Here is a 13,385-nt window from a genome sequence, read left to right as displayed (position 1 = left end):
TCCTCTGTTGGCTAATAAACATAACAGCAAATACGATTGCAGTTTTAAACCGCGCAGTTCCAAGTCTTTTGTATTTGACCAAATACAGATTAATAGCTTCTCATAGAGATTTATTAAAAGAACAAATTTATACTGAAGCACCAAAGAAACTGGCATAGGCATGCGCATTCAAATACAGAGATATGTAAACATACAGAATACGGCGCTGCGGTCGGCAATGCCTTTACGAGACAAGTGTTTGGCGCAGTTGTTCGATCAGTTACTGCTACTACTATGGCAGGTATCAAGATTTAAGTGAGTTTGAATGTGGTGTTATAGTCGGCGCACGAGTCATGGGACACATCATCCTTGAGGCAGCGATTAAGAGGGGAATTTTCCAGTAGGACCATTTCACGAGTTTTCCATGAGTTATCAGAATCGGGTAAAACATCAAATCTCTGATTTCGCTGCGACCGGAGAAAGATTCTGAAAGAATGGGACCAACGACGACTGAAGAGAATCATTCAACATGATTGAAGTGAAAACCTTCCGCCAATTGCTGCAGATTTCAGTGATCGGCCATCAACAAGTGTCATCGTGCGAACCATTCAACGAAACGTCACCGATATGGGATTTAGGAGAAAACACACTCGTGTACCCTTGATGACTGCACGGCACAAATCTTTACGCCTCGGCTAGGTCCGTCAGCACTGACATCGGACTATTGATGACTGGTCCGATGAGTCTCGTTTCAAATTATATCGAGTGGATGGACGTGTACGGGTGTGGAGACAACCATGGACCCTGCATGTCAGCAGCGGACGGTTGAAGCTGGTGGAGGCTCTGTAATGGTGTGCATCCACTCTGATCACCTGAAGCCATTGATGTCCATTGTGTATTCCGACGGGCAGAGGCAATTCCAGCAGGACACTGCGACACCCCACACGTCCCGAATTACTACAGTGTGGCTCCAGCAACTCTCTTCCGCTGTCCAACAGACTCCTCAGACATGAACATTATTGAGTATATGTGGGATGCTTTGCAACGTAAGAGATATCCACTCCCTCGTACTCACAGGATGTATTGACAGCCCTGCAGGAATAATGGGGTCAGTTCCCTCCAGAACTACTTCAGACATTAATCGAGTCCATGTCACGTCATTTTACGGCACTTTTGCGTGCGCGCTGGGGCCCTACACGATATTAGGCAGGTGCACCAGTTACTCTGTCTGCTCCAACAGCTGAGTGGTCAGCGCGAAGGACTGTCATGCCAAGGGGCGCGGGTTAGATTCTCGGCTGGGTCGGAGATTTTCTCCGCTCAGGGATTGGGTGTTGTGGTGTCTTTATCATAATAATCTCAATCCCATTGACGCACACGTCACCGAAGTGGCGTCAACTCAAAAGACCTGCACCAGGCGACCGGTCTACCCGAGGTGAGGCCCTACCCAAACAACATTTCCATGTACCAGTTCCTTTGGCTTTTCACTGTAAAAATCTAGAAATATCAAAATAACTGAATTATCGAAAGATGTTTCTGGTTTCCGAAGTACCGCTATCTTGCGTATTATACTGTAAAAATTTTACATGAACCTAAGGTTGGTTGGTTGATTTGAGGGAGGGGACCAAACAGTGAGGCCATCGAGCCCATCGGATTAGGGAAGGATAGGGAAGAATGTGGGCCATTCCCTGATTCATAGATCCATCCCCGCATTTGCCGGGAGCGATTTAGGGAAGTCACGGAAAACGTAAGTCAGGATGGCCGGATGCGGATTTGAATTGTCATCCTTCCAAATGCGAGTCCAGTGTGGTAACAATCGCAATACACACCTCAATACCTCAGACTATGTTTCACTCTATTTGCACTCAGTAAATAGACATGACGATGTTAATTGATCTTCGTACTTCGTTTTGACATATTCAATCTCCCTAACAAGTAACATATTAAACTGTCAGTGATTAATATTAGTCATAATATTCACAGAAGATACAGATTAGTTTCGAAAATACACTGCTTTGATTATGTACACTACTGGCCATTAAATTGCTACACCAAGAAGAATTGCAGATAAGAAACGGGTATTCATTCGAAAAATATGTTATATTAGAACTGACATGTGATTACATTTTCACGCAATTTGGGTGCATAGATCCTGAGAAATCAGTACCCAGAACAACCACCTCTGGCCGTAATATCAACCTTGATACGCCTGCGCATCGAGTCAGAGATTGGATGGCGTGTACAGATACAGCTGCCCATGCAGCTTCAACAGTTCATCAAGAGTAGTGACTGGCGTATTGTGACGAGCCAGTTGCTCGGCCGCCATTGACCAGACGTTTCCAATTGGTGAGAGATCTGGAGAATGTGCTGGCCAGGGCAGCAGTCGAACGTTTTCTGTATCCAGAAAGGCCCGTACAGGACCTGCAACATGCGGTCGTGCATTATCCTGCTGAAACGTAGGGTTTCGCAGGGATCGAATGAAGGGTAGAGCCAGAGGCCGTAACACATCTGAAATGTAACATCCACTGTTCAAAGTGCCGTCAATGCTAACAAGGGCCGTGTAACCAATGGCACACTATACCATCATGCCGTATGGTGACGACGAATACACACTTCCATTGTGCGTTCACCACGATATCACGAAACACGGATGTGCCCACCGTGAGGCTGCAAACAGGACCTGGATTCATCCGAAAAAATGACGTTTTGCCATTCGTGCACCCAGGTTCGTCGTTGAGTACGCCATCGCAGGCGGTCCTGTCTGTGATGCAGCGTCGAGGGTAACCGCTGCCAAGGTCTCCGAGCTGATAGTCCATGCTTCTGCAAACGTCGTCGAATAGAAAGTGCATACGATTTTTGTCTTGCAAACGGCCACATCTGTTGACTCAGGGATCTAGACGTAGCTGCACGATCCGTTACAGCCATGCGGATAAGATGCCTGTCATCTCGACTGCTAGTGATACGAGGCCGTTGGGATCCAGCACGGCGTTCCGTATTACCCTCCTGAACCCACCGATTCCATATTATGCTAACAGTCCTTGGATCTCGACCAACGCGAACAGCAATGTCGCGATACGATAAACCGCAATCGCGATAGGCTACAATCCGACTTTTATCAAAGTCGTAAACGTGATGGTATACATTTCTCCTCCTTACACGAGGCATCACAACAACGTTTCACCAGGTAACGCCGGTCAACTGCTGTTTGTGTATGAGAAATCGGTAGGAAACTTTCCTCATGTCAGCACGTTGTAGGTGTCACCAACGGCGCCAGCTTTGCGTGAATGCTCTGGAAAGCTAATCATTTGCATATCACAGCATCTTCTTCCCGTCGATTAAATTTAGCGTCTGTAGCACGTCATCTTCGTGGTGTAGCAATTTTAATGGCCAGTAGTGTACAATTTACAGTCCATGAAATACTGACACTTTTGTGCTACAGTCGTTACCTGTTAAGAACTACTGTATTGTAAAACACATCTGTCGTGCTAGCACCATGACTCATGTGTGAAGCTATCTCCTCGCAAAGTGAAACTTACAGCGGGCTACGCATCAATATGGGTGAGAATGCTCCTCCAAAACTAAAGTGATCCACTTGGAGAAGGAAAACGTTTGTCTTTGGAGAACGAATGCGTCATAGCGTCACAATTGCACCATTGACAACTCTAGAAAGTAACGTGTCATAAGAACCCTAATTTCATTAAAAAATCGCTTTCATGGTCAGTATCGGGTGGCAACCAAACACAGAAATTCCGATCTTAATGTGCATAATGGTGTAACTGATTGGCTTATCAACCAGAAAACTTAGAGCAAACAGTGAGTTACATTCACCAAATCCCTCGGTGGAGAACGTACCACCAATTAACCACTGAGTACAAACCACGGGCAAAGAAGGGAAGAAAAACCCAATGCTTTTGCAGAAGTGTTCACTTCAGTTGGATCCTCGGAAAAGGACATTTTGATACAAACGCCGTTGTGTTTGGGGAGTCAAGGAACCACTCTAGTCGCTGGCGCTTTGAGATGTTGACATTACCAATCTGTCACCGTCACCTTACCCACACTTCGTTGCAGGGTAGTTCCTTTTAAAGGTCCAAGATTCGCCACAACTACAAGAGGACACGTGCTGCTCCTGTAGGCCAAAACTTGTAATGCCGTACCACAAGTGACTCTAGTATTATCCAAACTAAACATTGTAGGAGAATCTTCCTACTTAGGCAGCTGACAGCATTTATTCATCTTAGCCAATCAATTTATTTAAGATTTCACCACCTGTTTATGCTAATTTGCAGTGGTTCAGTACGTGTTCTGCTTACTGCTAATGTTTCATTGCCTCACGCCCTGTATTTTCGTATCACATTCCTCGTGACTTGCACAGTGCTTCGGAAAGTGGTCGCGCACTAGATTAAGGGCTACGGAAATGTAGATTACGTTGGACGTTCGAACCAAAGTTCGTAACTCGCAAGTAGACAGAACTGTTTTATCATAGATCCGTGATTGCTTTTTAATTCGGTCTACTGTTGCGTAACAGTGAACTGTCTCGTTCAGTTGAAAGCTGTTTAATTCGATTTGTAATGTTTAGATGCACTCAGTTTGTTTTTAAATAATGGTGCTTTCAACTGAATAGCGGAGTGGCCTTGTTGAACGCGTATTCTGACAAGGCGATGAATACACAGTTTTAGTACAAGGGAGATTTGCTGAATAGTTCCTGGAAACAATGTATCTTTTTGTGAAGCGGTTCGTCGACTTGCAGAGGCAGACTCAGTGTTTGACTCTGAACCAACCTGAAGATGGGTTGTTGGATGTTTATGACTCTGTGAAGCAGAGACAGTCAAAATCACTGCGCAAGTTAAAAAAACAAAAAAGAAAAGAAAGATACCGTGCTTTCAACTGCGCATACAGTGGTTAGGCAAACACCGAAATTGTTCCTGAATAAAGTGACAGCAACGAAAGAATTGAAAATGCGGATCGTGAGATGTCCGTTACTGCAAATAGATTAAATATTTTAGTGAGAAGAATACTACTGTCATTTGTTATGTCACCCTCTACACAGACGAGGCTTGGGTCCACTTCTCTGGTCATATTAACACACAAAAGACGCGATTATGTTCACCGGAGAATCCTCTTACAATGCTTGAAACGCTATTGCTTGTCAGAAAAGTGGAGTGTGTGTGTGTGTGTGTGTGTGTGTGTGTGTGTGTGTGCGTGCGTGTGTAGCATCACCTTGACGACGCATTACTAACCCATATTCTTTGAAGAAACGGTGGAATCTGTGCGTTATTGTTTAATGATGCACGAATTTAATGGCAAACTAAAGGAAGACCAAATCAACTATCGGTAGGTACTCACAGTTTCAACAAGATGGCGTTACTGCGCACACAGCTAACTACACTTTGCGTCTTCTGGAAGCGTAGTTACGTGAACGTTTCACCTCAAAAAAACTCATGGCCCCTCACTTGCCAAACCGTAGCCCACTACAAGTTTTTTCTTCAGGGTACAGTGTGGTGTCACCGCCAGACACCACACTTGCTAGGTGGTAGCGTTTAAATCGGCCGCGGTCCGGTAGTATACGTCGGACCCGCGTGTCGCCACTGTCATTGATTGCAGACCGAGCGCCGCCACACGGCAGGTCTAGAGAGACTTCCTAGCACTCGCCCCAGTTGTACAGCCGACTTTGCTAGCGATGGTTCACTGACAAATTCCGCTCTCATTTGCCGAGACGATAGTTAGCATAGCCTTTAGCTACGTCATTTGCTACGACCTAGCAAGGCGCCACTATCAATTGCTATTTATCTTGTGATGCATGTACCGTCAGACCGATGTTCACCAATTATGGATTAAAGTTAAGTATTCCGGAAGCTACGTACTTTATTTGCTAGTCTCCATTACTTGTCCTGTTCCAGACCTCACGCCATCCTGCGTGAGCTTAAACGCGTGCTTTTCGGCTCCCTCTCATTGTGGGTTGGCGCTCTGGCCAATCCACAACATACAGCAAGTTTTGTAACTTAAAAAATGAAATAACTGCGTTCGTGACAAGCATATCACAATAAGATCTGCAGAAAGTACTTTCCAACAAAATGAAGTAGGTTCAGACTTGTGCAACCGTCTGTAGACGTAATTTCCAAGACATGTTGTAACCGCACAACAACTTTCCGCACCACCTGCAATAAGCAGCCTGGCAAACTGATCTATGAATTACCTGAACCTCTCACGATAAAGTAACCCAAAATGAGTAAAGTAACCAAGAAACTGAAGACTTAATGTGCAAGACTTGATGAGAATTTCATATATCACAAATGTTTGATACGAAGGAACCGTTCAATAGAAATCTAAGAATCTCTGCATTAGAAATAACATATGTTATAATTTTATTCAGTTAGTTATTCAACTGCAATTTTTTATCTACCAGAAACGGAGAAACACTTTTCGAGAGACAATGAATGCAATTCTACTACAGCAGCACAGCTTCTGATTAAACTGTGTGTAGCAAACACATTTTAAGATCTTAATAATGTGAATCCTCCTGTGGCAAGACAGGACGTAATAACTAGTTTAGAGATAAGAAACGAGATTTATAACATCATTGTGCTGAACTGTGGATGTAGTTCAAGTTCCAGAATGACTTCTTCCAGTACTGGTAGTCCCACGTGTTTCGCATGTGATGTTTGGGAGATACGAGATGAGGTACTGACGGGTCGTCACTCGTTGCACGGGTAGCTCAGCTCGTAAAGCGAGTGACCACGAAAGGCAAAAGTCCCGGGTTCGAGACTCGGTCCAGCTTACAGTTTCATCTGTCAGAGATTTCGCATTTCAAGCTGTGACTCCATACACGGTATTCCATACCTCCACCACTGTGGCGTAAGTGACTCCTTTGAAGCAATCCCTAGTCCATTCACGCTGTTTTAATGTTGCGAAAATCCCGAGCACACCAAGCAGATCACAGAATGAAGATTTTCAGAGTCGTAGAAATCTATTGGATATGTCACCAGTCGGATCACGAAGTCAAATGAAGTAAAGTCCGTAGCAATAGTAGTGAAGTCAGCTGATTTGTCGAAACACGAAAGAGCGGATATGATTAACATTTTCTCAAAACCAAAAGTCCACTGTAAAGTGCTATTGGAGGTAAATAATTGCTAGTAACAAAAAGAAAGAGAAAATGTAAATTACTATTTAACTATAATGATTCAGATCATGTTAAAAATGTAAAGTTTGTGAAAATCTTGAATAATCATTTGTGTTTTATACCCAGCAATGTTGAAAATACAAGAGTGGCAGGGACTTCAGGCCTTAGAGAAACCCACAAACTATTGACTAGCGACCATGTCGGAGATGGAGGAGGTGAAATTTGTGGAGAGGGAAAAGTAGAGACAATAGCTCCGCAAGAATTTTGACGGAAAGTGAGTAAACCAGTATCAATAAGGAGCCGTCCAGTACTCCACGAGGAGGTCTTAATTCTAGCGACAGCAGGAAGTAGTTGTTTTCCCCAATACAAAATGGGTCACAGTGTCACAGTAAGCCAACAACAACGCCTACGCACCTACGAAACAGCTAAGCTGATGGCGTGTGAGTTCACTGGTCAATGCATGAGTCGATATCTTGCGAAACTTTTGTCCGATTGGAATACAATTACCTTAATCCTGCAGATAAATCGATCAGAAATTCCTGCATTCGCTGTGTACGTTGTATCTCATGCAGGACTTGAGATTAAACACCTTCTACTCGATATCGCTCTGACAACTTCTGAAAGTAGTTGCGTGTCACCGGACAGTGAATGCTGTTGAAATAGACGAAATTGTGCCCCATATTCGTCCTAGGAATTAAATCTTCTATATATTCGTTATTTCAGAATATCTGTGTCTAAAAGAGAGACTTTTCTTGTTTGTGTGTGACATGGATCACTGAGCTGTGTCATCTTTGACTTCATGCGGTGGTGCCTCTGCGGTCCTATTCCAGGGAGATAATAACATCTGTGGGTAGGGGTTTAAAGGGCCGGAGTCGTCGTAGTACGGCGAGTGGGAAATTGGGAGCTTGTGTCAGGCGGAAAGGGTTTCAGAATAGCTCAGCACAAATTTTCAACTCTCGCCATTGCATTCCCGCAATGTACCGTATGGCTGAAAGTCATTATTATGTCCGTTCTGCCTCTTTCCCATCACATATCCTCTCCACTCCTTTCACGCCACATATTCATGCCGAGGAGATTTGGAGCGGCCGCGAGTGGAGTCTGATGTGAGCTTGTGAACAGTAAGGACCTGAGGTGATATCAAACTGACAGCGGGAGTTGAGAGTGTCAGCTCCGAGTGTTATTGTATGGTATATGAAGTGGGGCGCAGCAGTGGCGTGACTGTTTTCGATGGCACTTGAAGCAGTCGCTTGCTTTCCTTACGTCCTGGAACTCAGATTAAGGCCTGGCGCTGTGGATTTTCCAAACCAAGTTCCTCAACGAAACCTCAGCTCATCTGTCTGAGAATACCTGAATTTGCAGGCGGGAATGATGTGTGAGCAGACACACTCTGCTCAACGAAATACAGAAAGTAAGCAGTATGTTGATAACATACTGCAAATTAATTCTCCGCATACTAAACTCGCTATGACTGAAATACGAGAACTAATCGACGAGCTGGCTGTTGATGTAGCCTCTTCGCAAGTAACACACTAGAAACAACGTGCTACCCTCATTTTTCTGCAAATATGTTAACAATTTCTAGTCACGACAAAGACAATGTCTGCCATTGCCATTACAAGCAGAAAATTCACTGTGACTACGTTGGCACAGCTGTGTGACAAGTATATAGCCATGTCAGTTTAGAAAGTACTGACAAAGTGGGTTATAGGAAGTACATACATGCAGTATTCTCATCCCATAGGATCTTTTGTTTACAAACTCGGGGTGGTAATTGTATGTTGCAACAGATGCGGATGAAAAATCATCGCTGTGGCGCAGTAGGGAAACTGCCGAACGAGGTGAGACACTAGAGGACGCGGTACCGGCGCTGGACATTGTTTTAAGTCCAAACGCCCAGCCGTGTATATTCGCCTGACGAGAAGTTCCTGCCACGAAATTAGACGTAGCTTCAGAAAGTCACAGGGTGGCAGCTAAGATTAATAGCTGGCAAGTGCTCCGGAACCTACGTATAGAGACCATAATGTAGTTGCCATTGAAAGGAAAATTGGCAACGTTAGAGGAAGAAAGCAAACGAATCCATGATTCGGATTGAAATCAGGAAAACAGGTAGCGACCGCTACATTGCAGCATTTCCAATCCAATCCCTTCCGATACATTTGGACCTGGATGCGCAAATACTAACTGAACTTATGCAGACACCACAGAACATTTGTATCCCTAAGAAACAGGTCCTGCCCCCATAAACCATCGACATTGCCGTTGGTGGGGAGCCTTGCGTGCCTCAGTGATACAGATGGCCGTACCGTAGGTGCAACCACAACGGAGAGGTATCTGTTGAGAGCCCAGAAAAACGTGTGATTCCTGAAGAGGGGCAGCAGCCTTTTCAGTAGTTGCAGGGGCAACAGTCTGGATGATTGACTGATCTGGCCTTGCAACACTAACCAAAACGGCCTTGCTGTGCTGGTACTGCGAATGGCATTCCCGAGGGAATGCAACTTTACTGTATGGTTAAATGATGATGGCGCCCTCTTGGGTAAAATATTCCGGAGGTAAAATAGTCCCCCATTCGGATCTCCGGGAGGGGACTAATCAAGAGGACGCCGTTATCAGGGGAAAGAAAACTTGCGTTCTAACGATCGGAGCGTGGAATGTCAGATCCCTTAATCGGGCAGGTAGGTTAGAAAATTTAAAAAGGGAAATGGATAGGTTGAAGTTAGATACAGTGGGAATTAGTTACGTTCGGTGGCAGGAGAAACAACTTTTGGTCTGGTGAATACAGAGTTATATATACAAAATCAAATAGGCGTAATGCAGGAGTAGGTTTAATAATGAATAAAAAAAAAATAAGAGTGCGGGTAAGCTACTACCAACAGCATAGTGAACGCATTATTGTGGCCACGATAGACACGAAGCCCATGCCTACTACAGTAGTACAAGTTTATATGCCAACTAGCTCTGCAGATGATGAAGAAATTGATGAAATGTATGATGAGATAAAAGAAATTATTCAGGTAGTGAAGGGAGACGAAAATTTAATAGTCATGGGTGACTGGAATCCGAGAGTAGGAAAAGGGAGAGAAGGAAACATAGTGGGTGAATGTGGATTGGGGGAGAGAAATGATAGAGGAAGCCGTCTGGTAGAATTTTGCACAGAGCATAACTTAATCATAGCTAACACTTGATTCAAGAATCACAAACAGAAGCTTGTATACATCCTGGAGATACTAGAAGGTATCAGATAGATCATATACTGGTAAGACAGAGATTTAGGATCCAAATTTTAAATTGTGGTACATTTCCAGGGGCAGATGTGGACTCTGACCACAATCTATTGGTTATGAACTGTAGATTAAAATTGAAGAAACTGCAAAAAAGTGGAAATTTAAGGGGATGGGACCTGGATAAACTCACTAAACCAGAGGTTGTTCAGAGTTTCAGGGAGAGCATAAGGCAACAATTGAAAGGAATGGGGGAAAAAATACAGTAGAAAAGGAATGGGTGGCTCTGAGGGATGAAGTAGTGAAGGCAGCAGAGGATCAAGTAGGTAAAATGACGAGGGCTAGTAGAAATCCTTGGGTAACAGAAGAAATATTGAGTATAATTGATGAAAGGAGAAAATATAAAAACGCAGTAAATGAAGCAGGCAAAAAGGAATACAAGGGTCTCAAAAAAGGAGATCGACAGGAAGTGCAAAATGGCTAATCAGGGATGGATAGAGGACAAATGTAAGAATGTAGAGGCTTATCTCTCTAGGGGTAAGATAGATACTGCCTACAGGAAAATAAAAGAGACCTTTGGAGAAAAGAGAGCCACTTGTATAAATATCAAGAGCTTTGATGGAAACCCAGTTCTAAGCAAAGAGGGGAAAGCAGAAAGGTGGAAGGAGTATATAGAGGGTCTATACAAGGGCGATGTACTTGAGGACAATATTATGGAAATGGAAGAGGATGTAGATGAAGATGAAATGGGAGATACGATACTGCGTGAAGAGTTTGACACAGCACTGAAAGACCTGAGCGAAACAAGGCCCCGGGAGTAGACAACATTCCATTAGAACTACTTACGGCCTTGGGAGAGCCAGTCCTGACAAACCCCTACCATCTGGTGAGCAAGATGTATGAGACAGGCGAAATATCCTCAGACTTCAAGAAGAATATAATAATTCCAATCCCAAAGAAACAGGTGTTGACAGATGTGAAAATTACCGAACTATCAGTTTAATAAGTCACAGCTGCAAAATACTAACGCGAATTCTTTACAGACGAGTGGAAAACCTGGTAGAAGCCGACCTCGGCGAAGATCAGTTTGGATTCCACAGAAATATTGGAACACGTGAGGCAATACTGACCCTACGACTTATCTTAGAAAATAGATTAAGGGAAGACAAACCTACATTTCTAGCACTTGTATACTTAGAGAAAGCTTTCGACAATGTTGACTGGAATACTCTCTTTCAAATTCTAAAGGTGGCAGGGGTAAAATACAGGGAGCGAAAGGCTATTTACAATTTGTACAGAAATCAGATGGCAGTTATAAGAGTCGAGGGGCATGAAAGGGAAGTAGTGGTTGGGAAGGGAGTGAGACAGGGTTGTAGCCTCTCCCCAATGTTATTCAATCTGTATATTGAGCAAGCAGCAAAGGAAACAAAAGAAAAATTCGGAGTAGGTATTAAACTCCATGGAGAAGAAATAAAAACTTTGAGGTTCGCCGATGACATTGTAATTCTGTCAGAGACAGCAAAGGACTTGGAAGAGCAATTGAACGATTGGACAGTGTCTCGAAAGGCGAATATAAGATGAACATCAACAAAAGCAAAACGAGGATAATGGAATGTAGTCGAATTAAGTCGGGTGATGCTGAGGAAATGAGACACTTAAAGTAGTAAAGGAGTTTTGCTTATTGGGAAGCGAAATAACTGATTATGGTCGAAGTAGAGTGGATACAAAATGTAGACTGGCAGTGGGAAGGAAAGCGTTTCTGGAGAAGAGAAATTTGTTAACATCGAGTATAGATTTAAATGTCAGGAAGTCGTTTCTGAAAGTATTTGTATGGAGTGTAGCCATGTATGGAAGTGAAACATGGACGATAAGTAGTTTCGACAAAATGAGAATAGAAGCTTTCGAAATGTGGTGATACAGAAGAATGCTGAAGATTAGATGGGTAGATCACACATCTAATGAAGAGGTATTGAACAGAATTGGGGAGAAGAGGAGTTTGTGGTACAACTTGACAAGAAGAAGGGACCGGTTGGTAGGACATGTTCTGAGGCATCAAGGGATCACAAATTTAGCATTGGAGGGCAGCGCGGAGGGTAAAAATCATAGAGGGAGACCACGAGATGAATACACTAAGCAGATTCAGATGGTTGTAGGTTGCAGTAAGTACTGGGAGATGAAGGAGCTTGCACAGGATAGAATAACATGGAGAGCCGCATCAAACCAATCTGATAACCAAAGACAACAACAACAACAACAACATCAAGAAAGAGGTAAACAGTCAGGCTACAATCACGTGGAGCCCACAACATATCACGCCTAGATCACGAACGCGCTTTAGGGCTATTAGAGAGCACTGCGAGGCCCTGTGAATGAAGGGTGGTTGTAATGTCTCTCTATGTAACTTCGTGTTTGTTAGGTCTGAGTAACCGTTGCGTTAGTGGATATCATATGAGCACAGAGCGCATAATGTTGTCTCTGATTCTTTAACCAGTCTTTTGTTCCTCGTGCTCTAAACGAAAAAGGAAGAGATAATGCTGCTTCCATGTTATTTTCAGAAAAGAATAGACCCTATTATACGTGCTGGTGTTTGCTGCCTCATGGTCTGGCGAGTCAGAACCTGTTATCGGCATTGTTTTAACTACTATACAAACATGAAGTACTAAGTAAAAAACACGTACGGTGCTTCTCGCTGCCCATTAGCTTTGTGGATGAACCATGCGTGGTAATAATCTCGTCGCCAGGTACAAAATATATGCTCTACTACTGAGATTATTAATTGTTAAGTGTTTTGATTTTGATAACTTAATATATAAGCAGGCTTAAGATTATTTGAAGTGTGACGGAGATTGAAGGATTTCCTTACGTGAAAGAACACGGCTGGTCCCGGCGGAGGTTAGAGTCCTCCCTCGGGCGTGGGTGTGTTTGTTTGTCCTTAGGAAAATTTAGATTAAGTAGTGTGTAAGCTCAGGGATTGATGACCATAGCAGTTATGTCCCATAAGATTTTCACACACATTTTTTTGAAAGAACATATTATTGTTTGTGTCTGTCCTTAAGTGAGCCACACTTAACTTG

The sequence above is a fragment of the Schistocerca americana genome, chromosome 2 (genome assembly GCF_021461395.2).
Source record: "Schistocerca americana isolate TAMUIC-IGC-003095 chromosome 2, iqSchAmer2.1, whole genome shotgun sequence".
Classification (NCBI taxonomy): domain Eukaryota; kingdom Metazoa; phylum Arthropoda; class Insecta; order Orthoptera; family Acrididae; genus Schistocerca; species Schistocerca americana.
Note: the sequence above shows the minus strand (reverse complement) of the source record.